At 34.7% G+C, this 14,442-nt stretch overlaps 1 long non-coding RNA gene across 2 annotated transcripts; it reads right to left on the reverse strand.

The window, feature by feature from the left end:
- Positions 1 to 10,607: 10,607 nt before the first annotated feature.
- LOC147273578 (uncharacterized) lies at positions 10,608 to 14,442 on the reverse strand. Of its 2 annotated transcripts, XR_015124154.1 has the most exons (8): positions 14,308 to 14,442; positions 14,179 to 14,233; positions 13,946 to 14,051; positions 13,612 to 13,775; positions 12,434 to 12,492; positions 12,043 to 12,135; positions 11,308 to 11,501; positions 10,608 to 10,918 (listed from the first exon to the last, which is right to left on the reverse strand). It is a non-coding gene; the product is annotated as an uncharacterized LOC147273578 (long non-coding RNA). The 2 variants fall into 2 exon arrangements; XR_015124153.1 differs by lacking the exon at positions 12,434 to 12,492.

The raw sequence follows: 14,442 nt of genomic DNA on the forward strand, positions 1-14,442 counted from the left end.
ACATTTTGGAATTCAGGTTCTGATAGAAATAGTAGGGACCAAAATGAAATTAGAAAGGAATATAATGGCCGTTTGGCACGTGAGGTGCAATGTTCACTTTCTGAAACTTCTGAATCCATATATATTATACATTACACTTTCAGTTTTACACAAAAATAAAAATGGGGTTTTCAATTTGAAAAATAAAATAAAATATAATTTCCACCTTTTGAAGCTGCATTTCAAATTTGCGGTCAAAGCTTGAAAGAGTCCCTCACTTTTGCATTAATTTCTCTTCGTTTGCTTCATATGTTCTCAGACTCTCAATGTGTCTGCACAGCTGCAATATTTAATTCTTAACCTATTTAGAATATAAATCCTCATAAACATTTTACGCATGGAAACTTTTTTATCCAAATTAAAACGCTTTCACAAATCAGATTATACAAACCCACGTGAAAAGTAATTTACATAGTCACAGACTCACAGAGCAATCTCTTTCTCTTACACCCTCTCAGGCATGTCCCTTTCATATCCTCCTCCTTTTTCTGTTACTCTTCTGATCTCTCAGTCCCTACTCGCTGCTCATCTCCACGATCACACGCGCCATCACACAACCTCTGTCTCCCAGTACAAAACGCGAAACCACAACGAAAAGCATTAAATGCTGCTTACTTTTCCTGTCCCCTGCACGCAGTTACTCCGATTCATGCAAGCAAAACCCATTAGAGACCGTATATTCTTTCTGTTAGAGAATTAAAATTATAAAAAAAATAGTATTTTCATTTTTTACTGGTCCTACATTGCTTGAGGCCAAAGCTTAATGTGGGTTATATATAGAGCTAGCTTGGGCATTGCGGTGAGAGAGTGATAGTGAGTGTGTGTGTTTTTGGGTGTTTTTCGCTTTTTCATTTGGGAGAGCAGGAAGAACAGAAGGCACAAAGCTGTAGCTAGGCCATTGCGGTGAGAGAGTGATAGTGAGTGTGTGTGTTTTTGGGTGTTTTTCGCTTTTTCATTTGGGAGAGCAGAAAGAACAGAAGGCACAAAGCTGTAGCTAGGCCATTGCGGTGAGAGAGTGATAGTGAGTGTGTGTGTTTTTAGGTGTTTTTCGCTTTTTCATTTGGGAGAGCAGGAAGAACAGAAGGCACAAAGCTGTAGCTAGGCCATTGTGGTGAGAGAGTGATAGTGAGTGTGTGTGTTTTTGGGTGTTTTTCGCTTTTTCATTTGGGAGAGCAAGAAGAACAGAAGGCACAAAGCTGTAGCTAGGCCATTGCGGTGAGAGAGTGATAGTGAGTGTGTGTGTGTTTTTGGGTGTTTTTCGCTTTTTCATTTGGGAGAGCAGGAAGAACAGAAGGCACAAAGCTGTAGCTAGGCCATTGCGGTGAGAGAGTGATAGTGAGTGTGTGTGTTTTTGGGTGTTTTTCGCTTTTTCATTTGGGAGAGCAGGAAGAACAGAAGGGACAAAGCTGTAGCTAGGCCATTGCGGTGAGAGAGTGATAGTGAGTGTGTGTGTTTTTGGGTGTTTTTCGCTTTTTCATTTGGGAGAGCAGGAAGAACAAAAGGCACAAAGCTGTAGCTAGGCCATTGCGGTGAGAGAGTGATAGTGAGTGTGTGTGTTTTTGGGTGTTTTTCGCTTTTTCATTTGGGAGAGCAGGAAGAACATAAGGCACAAAGCTGTAGCTAGGCCATTGCGGTGAGAGAGTGATAGTGAGTGTGTGTGTGTTTTTGGGTGTTTTTCGCTTTTTCATTTGGGAGAGCAGGAAGAACATAAGGCACAAAGCTGTAGCTAGGCCATTGCGGTGAGAGAGTGATAGTGAGTGTGTGTGTTTTTGGGTGTTTTTCGCTTTTTCATTTGGGAGAGCAGGAAGAACAGAAGGCACAAAGCTGTAGCTAGGCCATTCACTACAAGAATATTGTCAATAGATATCACCTATTTTATATCAGATTTGAATGTGACTGATATTATAAAACTTATAATATCAGATAATTTTTTAGCTGATTTCTAAACTCTATTAGATATCACACGGTTTTTTTCAACTGATATATAATATTTTCATTTTTCTAAGAACTTATAAAGACATCAGTATAAATTGTTAACTGATATCTTAAAACAACACTTATAATTTTTTATCCTAACACTGATATGTAATGTGTTTTTTCTGACTTAAATTTTTTTGTCCTACTCCCAAGTCCCAACACTTAGACATATACAGATATACTAAAAATTAAAAACCTAGGTCTATCTCTCAGCTCACTTCTCTCTCTCTCTCTCTCTCTCTCTCTCTCTCTCTCTCTCTCGCCGTCGCCTCCTCCTCCTGCCCCTTCTCCCTCTGGTCTCCGTCTCCTCCAACACCCAGCCAAGGACCCGATTCGAACCCTAAATGTGTCAAACCCATTTCCAGCGATCCATCGTTTCAGACTCGATCTCACTCTGAGTCTCTCAAAGCTCAGACACGCCCCCGCGTACGCCTCCCTAATCTGCTCGCTCGATCTACCCAGTCGCCAGTGGCGGCCATTGCCTTGGTCGCTCGTGAAGCATCACCCCTTCTCCGACTTTGGGTTGCGGCGTCGATTGGAGGTTCGAAAAGTATGTGGGTTTCCATTCTCTGTCTTCTAATTCTGTTAGTTTAGGTTTCTAAATTTCTTCAATTTAAAGGGATTTCTTAAAGTTAGGGTATATATTCCTTAAATTTTCGAGATCATGGGGCACGATTGAGGTTAGGGAAATTACTTCCTTCGGTTTTTCTTCAATTTGAAGGTTTTAATATTTATCAGTTCCATGAATTTCCCACATCAATTTTGGGTATGAAAACGGGGTTGTGGCTTGGTTTTGGGATGGGTCTGTGGCTGGGTTTTTGGGATGGGTATGTGGCTTAGAGCAGTTTCCTGTGGATTTTGGTTCCACTGATTTTGTGGGTGGTGTCTGTATTATTCATGGAGATGAGAATTTGAGGAGGGTGATGAAGTTATAGAACTTCCCACGGGTATTATTGGCTTTGGAGATGGAAAAGGGGCAGTAATTGACAATGGCACAATCTTGGCATATCTTAACCTGGACATTTATGATTCATTTACGAAAAAGGTAGATAATGCTCTGTTAGTTCACATTCATTTGGATTTTGTCGTCTAAATTCTTACATTGGTATTTCTTGTTTTTTTTTTTTTTTTTTCTCAAAAAAACTTACACTGGTATATTTGATAAATAAGATATATTAGCCTGGCAGCCTAACCTAAAATCGCTTACTGTCGAGGAGTAGTTTACATGTTTTGAGTATTCCAAAAAGTAAATCATTAGCTAATACTTTTTCATTCTATTTTATTGATTATATTGTTAGTTTTTGTTATATGCATTGGTTACTTACTTTTTCTTCCAAATCGCTAATTTAAGGTCTAAACAATAGAAGTTTTGCTTTACTTATATGAAGAGCAGTGAGACTCGTAGAAAAATACCTTACTTTTCTTGTGGTTTTTTCTTGCAATGTTGATAATGCATTTCCAGTTGTGAAGTTCAATTTTAAGAATTCCGTTACTCTGATAGTATATCCTCAAGATTATCAATTCCGGTTACGTGTAAGTTATTTAGTGATTTAATTATTTATTTTGTGATCCATTGAAAATGGATTTTATCCCAAGCTGTCTTTCCCTGTTTGCTTAAGATTAATAGTGTTTACAACAAGGAAAATCAAATAATCTTGAGGGTTGATGTTCTTGAGGCATTGCTAAGGTACAATTATATACCCTGTATTTGGTTTATTTTGTTCTCTCTAATGGGATATAATGTGTGTGAGGTTTTGGTTTCTCATGGCCTGACATGTATATAGGTTTGGCATAAGTCCAAAGTGTTTATTCTCAGACTAGTTTCTTGATGGAGTGTCTAACAAAAGTCTTCTAGGCTTCTATGTGTTCAGTAGTTCTATTGGCACTGTTGTATTCTATTGGAAAACAATGCCATGCGGCCCCTAGTCTTTTTAAGTCAATGTTGTGCAAATGAAGCTGCATTATAAAATTATGAAAAAAGGAAGGTAAAACCAAGCTGTGTAGAATATTTAAGATAAATGTAGGATAGTAATCTTGAGTGTTCTTAGTTTCATGTATGTCTATTTCTATGTCAATTCATGTATTTTTGCCTTTATTTACAAGGTTATATGATGGACAAGGCATAAGCTAGTTTGGGTTATTAGCTAGAACTCTGCACAAGAACAAGAAGAATTATATTGTAAGTTTTTCTAGCTATTGGGTATACAGTATACTTAATTACTAGTTGGCACTTTTGGAAATGAGAGTCTATCTCTGTTTCTGATATGTTCTCTTTCTTGCATATTTTTGAACATGAATGTTAATTCAAAGCCTTTCAGCAGGCCTACAATGTCTTGTTGAATGTTTGATTCAGTATGCCTTTTGCTCTTTAATTTTTCTGCTGCTGAATCTCTTCTTAATTCGTGTAGCTTCTTGATAAGTTGGTCATACTTAGTTTTATTAGAGGATACATGTGGACTTAATTTAGCATTCTAATTTCCTTATTGCTTGGTCATACTTAGTTGCTTAATTTAGCATTCTAATTTAGCTACTCCCTTTGCATGTGAATGGTTTATCATTTGTGTGCTTTAACTTTTTTTTTTTTTTTTTTTATATGTATTATCTATGATATGTAGATTTGCATATGAATTCCTATATATGGCGTTTGGCTTTCTTTATAATGGAAATGGTTTGTTTCTGCATTATTAATGAAATTGAACAACACAAAATTACTGTTGTCAGATGAGATGAGAATATCTGCATTAGCATTCACCACACGCCCATGTCATACACTAGCTAGACTTAAAATATTGTTGTTAGTGTTACTGAGTATAGGGGTCAGAACCAATCAAATCCACACCACCTCTTGTGGAGTCCAGAGTCAAGTCCACGTGGTTCTTGGTAGCTTGATAGATGGCTTAAAGCTTAATGAAGGGCTTAGATTTTGGATTGGACACCCATTTGCACATGCATATATGGCACCTGCAAATACACACATAGGTATCATTGCTTTAGTGTTCAGCATGGGCTGAGCTAACTAATATTTGCTCATCTTTTAGCAAATGCTGAAGTATGCATCATCTTGTACCTTTACTTTAAATATTTACTCATCTTTCATAAGTGATGTAAGTTCCTTGCACATGCATACAAATTTCTGCTACTTGTTCAGTCCTTTTTTTTTTTTCAATTATCTATTTTGGGAAGTGCAGGGGATTTGCCTGTGGAGCGAGGATTTGACTTGGGCTCTAAAATCTCTTGAGTAAAATGGAGAAGCTTTCGGTCTTCCAACTTTTCAAATTTAACAGGAATCTTTTGGGGTTATCCCATCATAACATGTTGATTTTTCCCCCTCACAGAATCTTTTAGGACGTTAATTCATTCTTCTCTCCCCCTTGATAGGATAGGCATTATTTTGTTGTTTAGTCATCATATTCTCAAATGTATTAAGCTTCTATTAAGTTATTTAAATGTTATTCGCCTATTGCATTTGATTTTTGTCTAATGCAACAAATGTTTTTTCTTTTCTCCAGACTGTACATGAAGGTTGGATCTATCAGTTGAAGCTGTTCTGTGATAAAGATTACCCAGAGAAGCCACCCAGTGTTCGTTTTTATTAACGGATTAACATGACTTGTGTTAACCATGAAACTGGAGTGGTATGCTTCTAATTTAATTTCATATACATTCACTTGATTTTGTTGTGCAGTTGTTGCTGTGGTTTGCATTTTTTTCTCGCTACTGCTAGTGATTTGCACTTAAAATATTTGATTGGTTCTGACCCGTATACTCAATAACAGCAAAGAAGGGGCTGAAGGTAGCCATTAAGGTATGTTAACCTTTGAAATGTACACACCACACGCGGAGACACATGTGTGTCAGTATTAGTTGGTAGTGCATTACTGCAACCTTTAATGTTCTTTTTGTTGCTGCTTCTCTTCTTTTCATGGGTAATCTATGGAGTTGTCCTGTGAAGAATTAGAGGGCCTTATCACTTTTTTATGAAAGTGGCTTGTAGAAATTTAGGTTTTCATTAGATCAATGCTCTTTTGTATGTGTAATAACAAAGCAATTCTACTAACAGATTGATAGTTTTCCAAATTATTACTAAATCACAAGTGTAAGTGCTATATTAGATGTCATAAAAAACATGGCCCATGTCTCTGTTAACCTTGTGTGGTTTTGTCAATTAATCTATGATTTTGGATACTTGAACCAGCTGCATGGCCCAAGATTGTATTGCCTTTATGTTGTTCATACATTTGGATTGAATACTTGGAGTATGAAGTGTAATGCAATTGAATCTAATCTGATATGCCTTTTGTCCTTTTAAGTGGTTCATTAAGTAATGTATACGTACTGCCCAAATTTTTGACTAAGTTCAACTTGAAGAAACTGCATCTTTGTGCCCTTTTAATTAAGTTCAGGTTACCAATTGGTCCAAACTGCAGCTGGAGTAAAAAGGCAACCTTATTTATTCTTTATGCATGTTTAGTTGAAAATTGAGATGAATAAGGCATGCATGTAGTCAGTATATAGGACTTGTGAGATCAATGAATTTGTGGTTAAATTTGAGAATATATATTCCTTTGATGTTTTCAGTGGTCCAATCTGAAGATCAAGCGAAGCGGATACACACAAGATCAAATAGATGAGGTGCGGGTGGAATGGGGAGATTTGTGAACTTCAATTATCTTGAGACCGACAAGTTGGTAGGTGGTGTACGTTTGCCTTTTTTGTGGATAGAATTTGCTGTCGAGCATGTTCATATTTTGCAAAGCATGGAAGAAGATTGAAGATTGGTGCTTTTAATTAGAATACATGCTGCCATGCCAATATTTTGTAAATGGTGGCAAAAGTTAGAACTAGCTAGAGACATAGTACTGATTTGCAGATTAATTAGCCTAGGTGCTGCCATGCTAATATTTTGTACATGTGGGCAGCTTTAATTTGGTATATTACAACTTGTGTTTTGGTTTTGTAAAGGTCTTCACAAGCATGTTTTGGTTATCTTATTAGATATTTGTACTGTAAACCTTTTGGGGCAGCTTTGAATATTGTTATTGGTAATTATTGAAATATATATATGGAATGAGAATGAAAGATTTTGTGTCTGCATAAATTTCTGGCCATTTCAATTTACTGGCTCAAATTTATGTATTGATATCCTTTTTAGGTGAAAAAAAACTAATATATAATGTACATAACAACTGGTCTAAAGGATGTTTTGATATCAGTTTTGGACTAATAATTGATATTTTATAACGCTTTGATATCAGGTTCTTTCTCAGATCTGATATAAAAACAATATTTAGATATCAGGATCTATTTCATACCTGATATTGATATCAAGATTATATATATCAGATTCTACTATAGACCTGATATTGATACTATAGTTTTATATCATATTCTACCTCAAACCTGATATTGATATCGGGTTATATGTCAGTATTAGTATCCAATACGATATCTATTGACCAATCCTGTTGATACTTGAATTTTATAGATATCAGAAATAATATCAAATTGGATATCCATTTCGTATTTAGGATATCAGGTTGAAAAAGAAAAATGATATATAAACAATGTTTACATATCAGTTTAAAACTGATATCTAAAATGTGAACATTAGATATCACGACGCACTATATCAGACGGCTACCCAAATAGATATCAGTCCACGACTGATATCTATCGACATTTTTGTTGTAGTGATTTGTTCGAAATGAAATTGAACCAAGTATGTATTTTTTTTAGTTTTTTAAATATATGCAGTAATTTTTTGGATAATTTGGGTTTGGGGCTGGTCTCGAGTTTGGTTAATTTGGGATGGTATTTGTTGTTTCCATTGTTCTTTTCTGTTGCATAAAAACAAAAAGTTCATTCTTTTGGGCTGAATTTGTTGTATATATATTGTTGTTTTATTTTATGCATTACTTTAAATTGTTGTTGTTGCCTTGCATAAAGATTGTTGTGACAAACAATTCCTTTTTTTTTTTTTTTTGGTCAATTACAGGCTCCTATCACTATTGTTGACTGGAGGAATGACTGCACTGAAGTTCGTCGACAAGGACGCTGCAGTAAGTATACTAACTCAATTATATCTTAAATAAGATCGATAACATATAAGTTATAACATATTAAATAGAAGGATTTTGGTCATTAAAAACTTTTATTTTTGGTATTTTATGTGATAATTTAGACTGTTGCTGGGCAATAGCATCCACCCGGGCAATAGAAGCTATCATGAAGATATTAGGTTTGCGTGAGGATGTTGTACAGTTATCTGTACAACATTTAGTTGATTGTGTGAAAACTAACCCAGAAAGACAAGATACAGTGGGGTGCTATTCATTTTCGAACAACGGTGCGTTTAGGTGGCTGATGAAGAAAGATAGCATCTGCACTGAAGCTGGTTATCCTAAACCCTATATCCTTTTTAGGTGAAAAAAAAACTGATATATAATGTACATAACAACTGGTCTAAAGGATGTTTTGATATCAGTTTTGGACTAATAATTGATATTTTATAACGCTTTGATATCAGGTTCTTTCTCAGATCTGATATAAAAAGAATATTTAGATATCAGGATCTATTCCATACCTGATATTGATATCAAGATTATATATATCAGATTCTACTATAGACCTGATATTGATACTATAGTTTTATATCATATTCTACCTCAAACCTGATATTGATATCGGGTTATATGTCAGTATTAGTATTCAATACGATATCTATTGACCAATCCTGTTGATACTTGGATTTTATAGATATCAGAAATAATATCAAATTGGATATCCATTTCGTATTTAGGATATCAGGTTGAAAAAGAAAAATGATATATAAACAATGTTTACATATCAGTTTAAAACTGATATCTAAAATGTGAACATTAGATATCACGACGCGCTATATCAGACGGCTACCCAAATAGATATCAGTCCACGACTGATATCTATCGACATTTTTGTTGTAGTGATTTGTTCGAAATGAAATTGAACCAAGTATGTATTTTTTTTAGTTTTTTAAATATATGCAGTAATTTTTTGGATAATTTGGGTTTGGGGCTGGTCTCGAGTTTGGTTAATTTGGGATGGTATTTGTTGTTTCCATTGTTCTTTTCTGTTGCATAAAAACAAAAAGTTCATTCTTTTGGGCTGAATTTGTTGTATATATATTGTTGTTTTATTTTATGCATTACTTTAAATTGTTGTTGTTGCCTTGCATAAAGATTGTTGTGACAAACAATTCCTTTTTTTTTTTTTTTTGTCAATTACAGGCTCCTATCACTATTGTTGACTGGAGGAATGACTGCACTGAAGTTCGTCGGCAAGGACGCTGCAGTAAGTATACTAACTCAATTATATCTTAAATAAGATCGATAACATATAAGTTATAACATATTAAATAGAAGGATTTTGGTCATTAAAAACTTTTATTTTTGGTATTTTATGTGATAATTTAGACTGTTGCTGGGCAATAGCATCCACCTGGGCAATAGAAGCTATCATGAAAATATTAGGTTTGCGTGAGGATGTTGTACAGTTATCTGTACAACATTTAGTTGATTGTGTGAAAACTAACCCAGAAAGACAAGATACAGTGGGGTGCTATTCATTTTCGAACAACGGTGCGTTTAGGTGGCTGATGAAGAAAGATAGCATCTGCACTGAAGCTGGTTATCCTTTTGAAATGAAGAGGGGGTCGTGTCGAGCGGAAGGAGCGGTAAATGCATAAATAATTAAATACTATTTTTTTTCTTATATATCTTTGGATTATTAATTAAATACTATTTTTTTCTTATTTTTCTTTCCATTCTAGCCCTCAATACCTTTGGATATTTGCGGTATTGTTAACATAGAGGATGGGGATGAGACACGTCTGCGTGAAGCTCTTGACAGGCATCCCGTAACAGCCGCCACTACTACAAAAAAGCTCATACATATCAGTAATTTACCGATATCTAAGGCCCCTAAAATTCGATATAGGAAAGAGTGATATCTATTCTCATTGGTTTACATATCAGTTTTGAACTGATATCTATATCATATTTTACATCAGTTCCTTTTGTAAATTCGATATATTTTTCCTTGTCGGATGGTTAAAAACGCAATAACTGATATATTTATAATATATTATATCAGTATTATATTTATAACTGATATCTTATAAATGAATAATATGGGTTTTAATGGTAGAACTGGTATAAATATTTTCATAGATATCTGTATTGTGTATAAGAACGGATATCTTGGATCAGACTTATATGTCTTTCAATTACGAAACTGGTATAAATAGTCTCATAGATATCGTTATTGGTTCTAAGAACTGATATCGTATATCTGAATTATATGTTTTAAGAATATGGAACTGGTATAAATATACTCATAGACATCAGTTTGAGTGATGGAACTGATTTTTAAGGCATGATTTATATCACTTAAATTGAAATAACTGATCTCGTATATTTTGAAATTATTGCTATGTAAACCCTGTTTAGATATCAATATTTTTTCCTGAAAACTGAGATAATTGCTCAATACCATTACACCTGTATTGCATATTTTTTTAGTGGCAACCTATTTAGATAAATGCTCAACATCCATTATATAATAAAGATACTCAATTCACATAAATTTCAATATCTCCAAGTACCCAAAATATGTCTACATATCACAAAAATTAGGGGGAGACCACATCTCTAACCCCATCCTTAAATCTAAGCTAGGCCTATATAGCCAACATGTACAAATATACAAGGCATGGCAGTGCACACTTATTCTAATTTGTATCACAGCAGTTCATGAGGGAAAATAATTTTACAAACTAATTGAATCAAAATTAACCCATGAAATCTGCACCTCATTGACTTCAATTTCCTCCCATGTGTGCTGCTTTCCTTATAAATTCGATCACCTAAAAATTGGAAAAATCAAACAAAATTACAAAATCATAGTACTAAAAAGAAGCAAATTGAGTTTTCATACCAAATCACAGTACTAAAATATTCAAGATTTCATAGCAAATGGTCTATATTGTTATCTAAATTCATTTTAACTTGTAAGCTAGAAAAATATATGAAAATTTTCAAACCTATAGTGATTTGCAAGTGCAATATACTACAAAAGGCATGTCAATAGAGATAGGTAGTGTACATGAGAAAGGAAAAAATGCAAGAAACACAAGCAAAAGAATAACATTCCCCAAAAAACTAGGCCATGGATTTGACATCAACTTCAAAACTCATTTAAAATTTAGAATGAGACAAATTCACTCAAAAGAAGCATCAATTAGTTGTATTGTACCTCAATGGAAGGCATGCTGATTGAGATGTGAAGGTCCTTGCCATTGTTCACAGCTTCCAACATGTTAATGCAGTGAGAGCTCTCTACATTCTGAGCAGGATCCTAGCCATTGGCTATGTAGATTGCAGCAACAATATTGCTGGCGTGGGCATTGAACCCACCAAGAGCACCGGCCATGGAAGAGCCGATAAGCTCTGTAAATTGTATAACCCATATGAGGCCTTATAATTAACTATCACATAGAATATATTTTATGTTGCATTCAATTGATTATCATGAACACAACATATCTAAAAGGATAAAAAATTTCTGTCAATTTCCTGGGTTTTCTCACTAGAACAAAGTTTACTCCTAATTCCAATACATTCGGAGGACCAAAAGAAAACCAAAGCATCAATTCTTGGAATAAATGAGAAAGAACATCAAGTTAATAAACAGATTTTCAAGATGTAAACATATTTTAATGTTCAATTTATTAATCAATCCTCCATAGTTTTACATGTATTTAAAAAGACATAAGTATATATCGAACTTGTCCTCTTTATTTAACCATCAAAATCAGACCAAACAGAAAAATCCTCAGTTGATGCACGTGTGTATGGGGGAATTCAAAGGCCTTGAACATCAGAGGCATGTGTGCATCAGAGGTTCAATTAGAAAAAGGCATGTGTGCATCAGAGGTTGAGTTAGAAAAACGTATGCGTGCATCAGAGGTTGAGTTAGAAAAAGGTATACCTGATTCACCAAAAAATTGATTGAAGGATGTCTCCGTAGAAGATTATGAATCAGCGCAATAATAATTAGCTATACAACTTTAGCTTCTGAAAACTGTTACAGCAGTAGTAATTACCATTACCTAAAAAAATATTGACTAATGTTTTGCCATAAAAATTAAAGGAACCAGCAATGCATAAAGTTTCTTATAAAAGTTGGGGTACTCTAAAGTCTAAACCATATTTTTTATGAGGATGAAGAGGCTGCTCAGAGCCATGACACTGATAACACCACCAATGTCATATGATTTAGTTAATAAGTCATTGCATGTTGTCAAGCAATGAATTAGACTCAAAGTCACGAAGAAAATATTTGAAAAATAAAATAAAACCACTTTAGTATGTAACTTTACCATAACAAGACAAGATTAGATAGATAAGGAATGACTGGATGATGGAGACAGGCAAGAACCTGAGCAGCAAAAGTCAGTAAGGTCAGAGAATTATATTAACACTAGTAAAATATCTTGTCAAATATTGATGTGCCATGCAGGTAAATCAACAAACACAAGCATGAATGCACCCACCCACACCCACCCACAAACATAGAGATTGACTAGTCAACAACAACACCAAGAACTCCTAAATTCTGTTATTCTACTAACATTTAGATTAATTTAAATGCTGAGTGAATTTATTTGTCAAAGTGAAAGAAACGCAACGAGGAATAACAATTTAAGACAATTACAATATTACATTAATAAAAGGAACAAGCTCGCTAATGGATACAGACAACAGAAATCAAGGTCCACCATTCTCAAATCTCCTCCAAAGTTGTCAAATAAAGTTTACCACTCATTGACAACACAGACTATGAGAACCCATTCTAGCAAATCCTTAGTTATTCACGTTTTATGCTCTATCTAAAATATATGGTTCAACATTTGTTGTCAAAGTTGATAATAAAAATAGTGACAGATTGCTGCTTGATACATTCTCAATAAACAAAAACAATACAATAGCCAAGTAGGGAGGATATACACCACCATTCAAATTATAAAGGAGCTTTAATTTTATCAACCCCAAGACATAATTATGACACAAATTGTGCAAAGTTATAGGAAAACTGGGTTACCATCTTAGATGAAGTATTGATCAAACTCACATTAGTAACCCACAACATCAAAGTCAAAATTTTCTTAAAGGAGCTTTCATCTTCCAGTTCACATGGTGAATCCATAACAGTCACAACATCAAAGTCAAAATTTTCTTAATATCAACCCAATTACAACCCTTTAACAATGATATTCTAAGTATAAGAATTTGCCAACATTGACCTTTACAGATTCTTATGTTTATTTTCTCTCTTTTTAGTTAATGCCACTACAGATATCCCTAAACAGAAGGGACTTATGGATATTTGAATAATCCTTCAAAAAGTAAAAGCAACTTCAAAGGAACATGGGAACTTGGCAAGATGGACCAGTGGAGGATTATTGTACTTTGAGTTTACACAATTAACATATGAAAATATCATCCCAGCAATCTAGATCTAATAAGATATTTTATATTAAACAGAATGCAAGCGTACCTGTGAAGACAACAATGCCAACTTTCAGTCTTCAACTTGTAATAAGCTTGTGAATGTTGTCTTCAACTTGGCTTGTTCCCGCTGAACATTGATCAAACAAATACAGGATGCAAGTAATCTCAACAGGAACCACCTCTGTCCTCCCACGCCTAGTGTCATAAACCCTAAAGTAATCTCAAATGTATTAAACAAAAAAATTAACTAATAAAATCACAAACCCATCCCAAATTGAATCACAAAAATAAAAAACAAATGAAGTTTGGAAACCCCAATGTTCCAGGCTGTATCAACAAAACCTAAAAGAAAATAAATAAGAAATTAATATATGAGTAACCTGAAGCTCAGGGTGACGGCGCAGGTACCAGAGAAGATGAACGACACTTTCCTTCCAAGTTGTTCGCAGTTACTAGGGCTTCAAATTCTCCCAATATAGATGTGACCTAGGTTTTTAGAAAGAGAGATAAGGATTGCGAAAAGGAGAGATATAGAGGGAAGTAAAGAAACAGTGAAAGAAGAAGATGAGAGAGAGAGAGAGAGAGAGAGAGAGAGAGATGGAAGAAATCTAACCCCAGGGATTCGCAGAGAAAAGAGACGAGCTGATATCAGGCTGACCTAGGTTTTACTGAGAGAGATGAGAGGAGTAAGGGCTTGAGTGAGAAACAAAAGAGAGTAGAAGGAGATCGATGAGAGGAGTACCTAGCGATGAAGGAGATCGGTCGACGATCGACGAAGGAGGTCACGATGAAGGAGAGAGTGTGAGTGTGTCTAGATGTGGCTCAGAGTCGATCTGTGACTTTGTGAGTGTGGGTTGTGTTTTGAGTTCTGTTTTAG

This window comes from Dryas octopetala, chromosome 9 (assembly GCF_963921425.1).
Source record: "Dryas octopetala chromosome 9, drDryOcto1.1, whole genome shotgun sequence".
NCBI lineage: Eukaryota > Viridiplantae > Streptophyta > Magnoliopsida > Rosales > Rosaceae > Dryas > Dryas octopetala.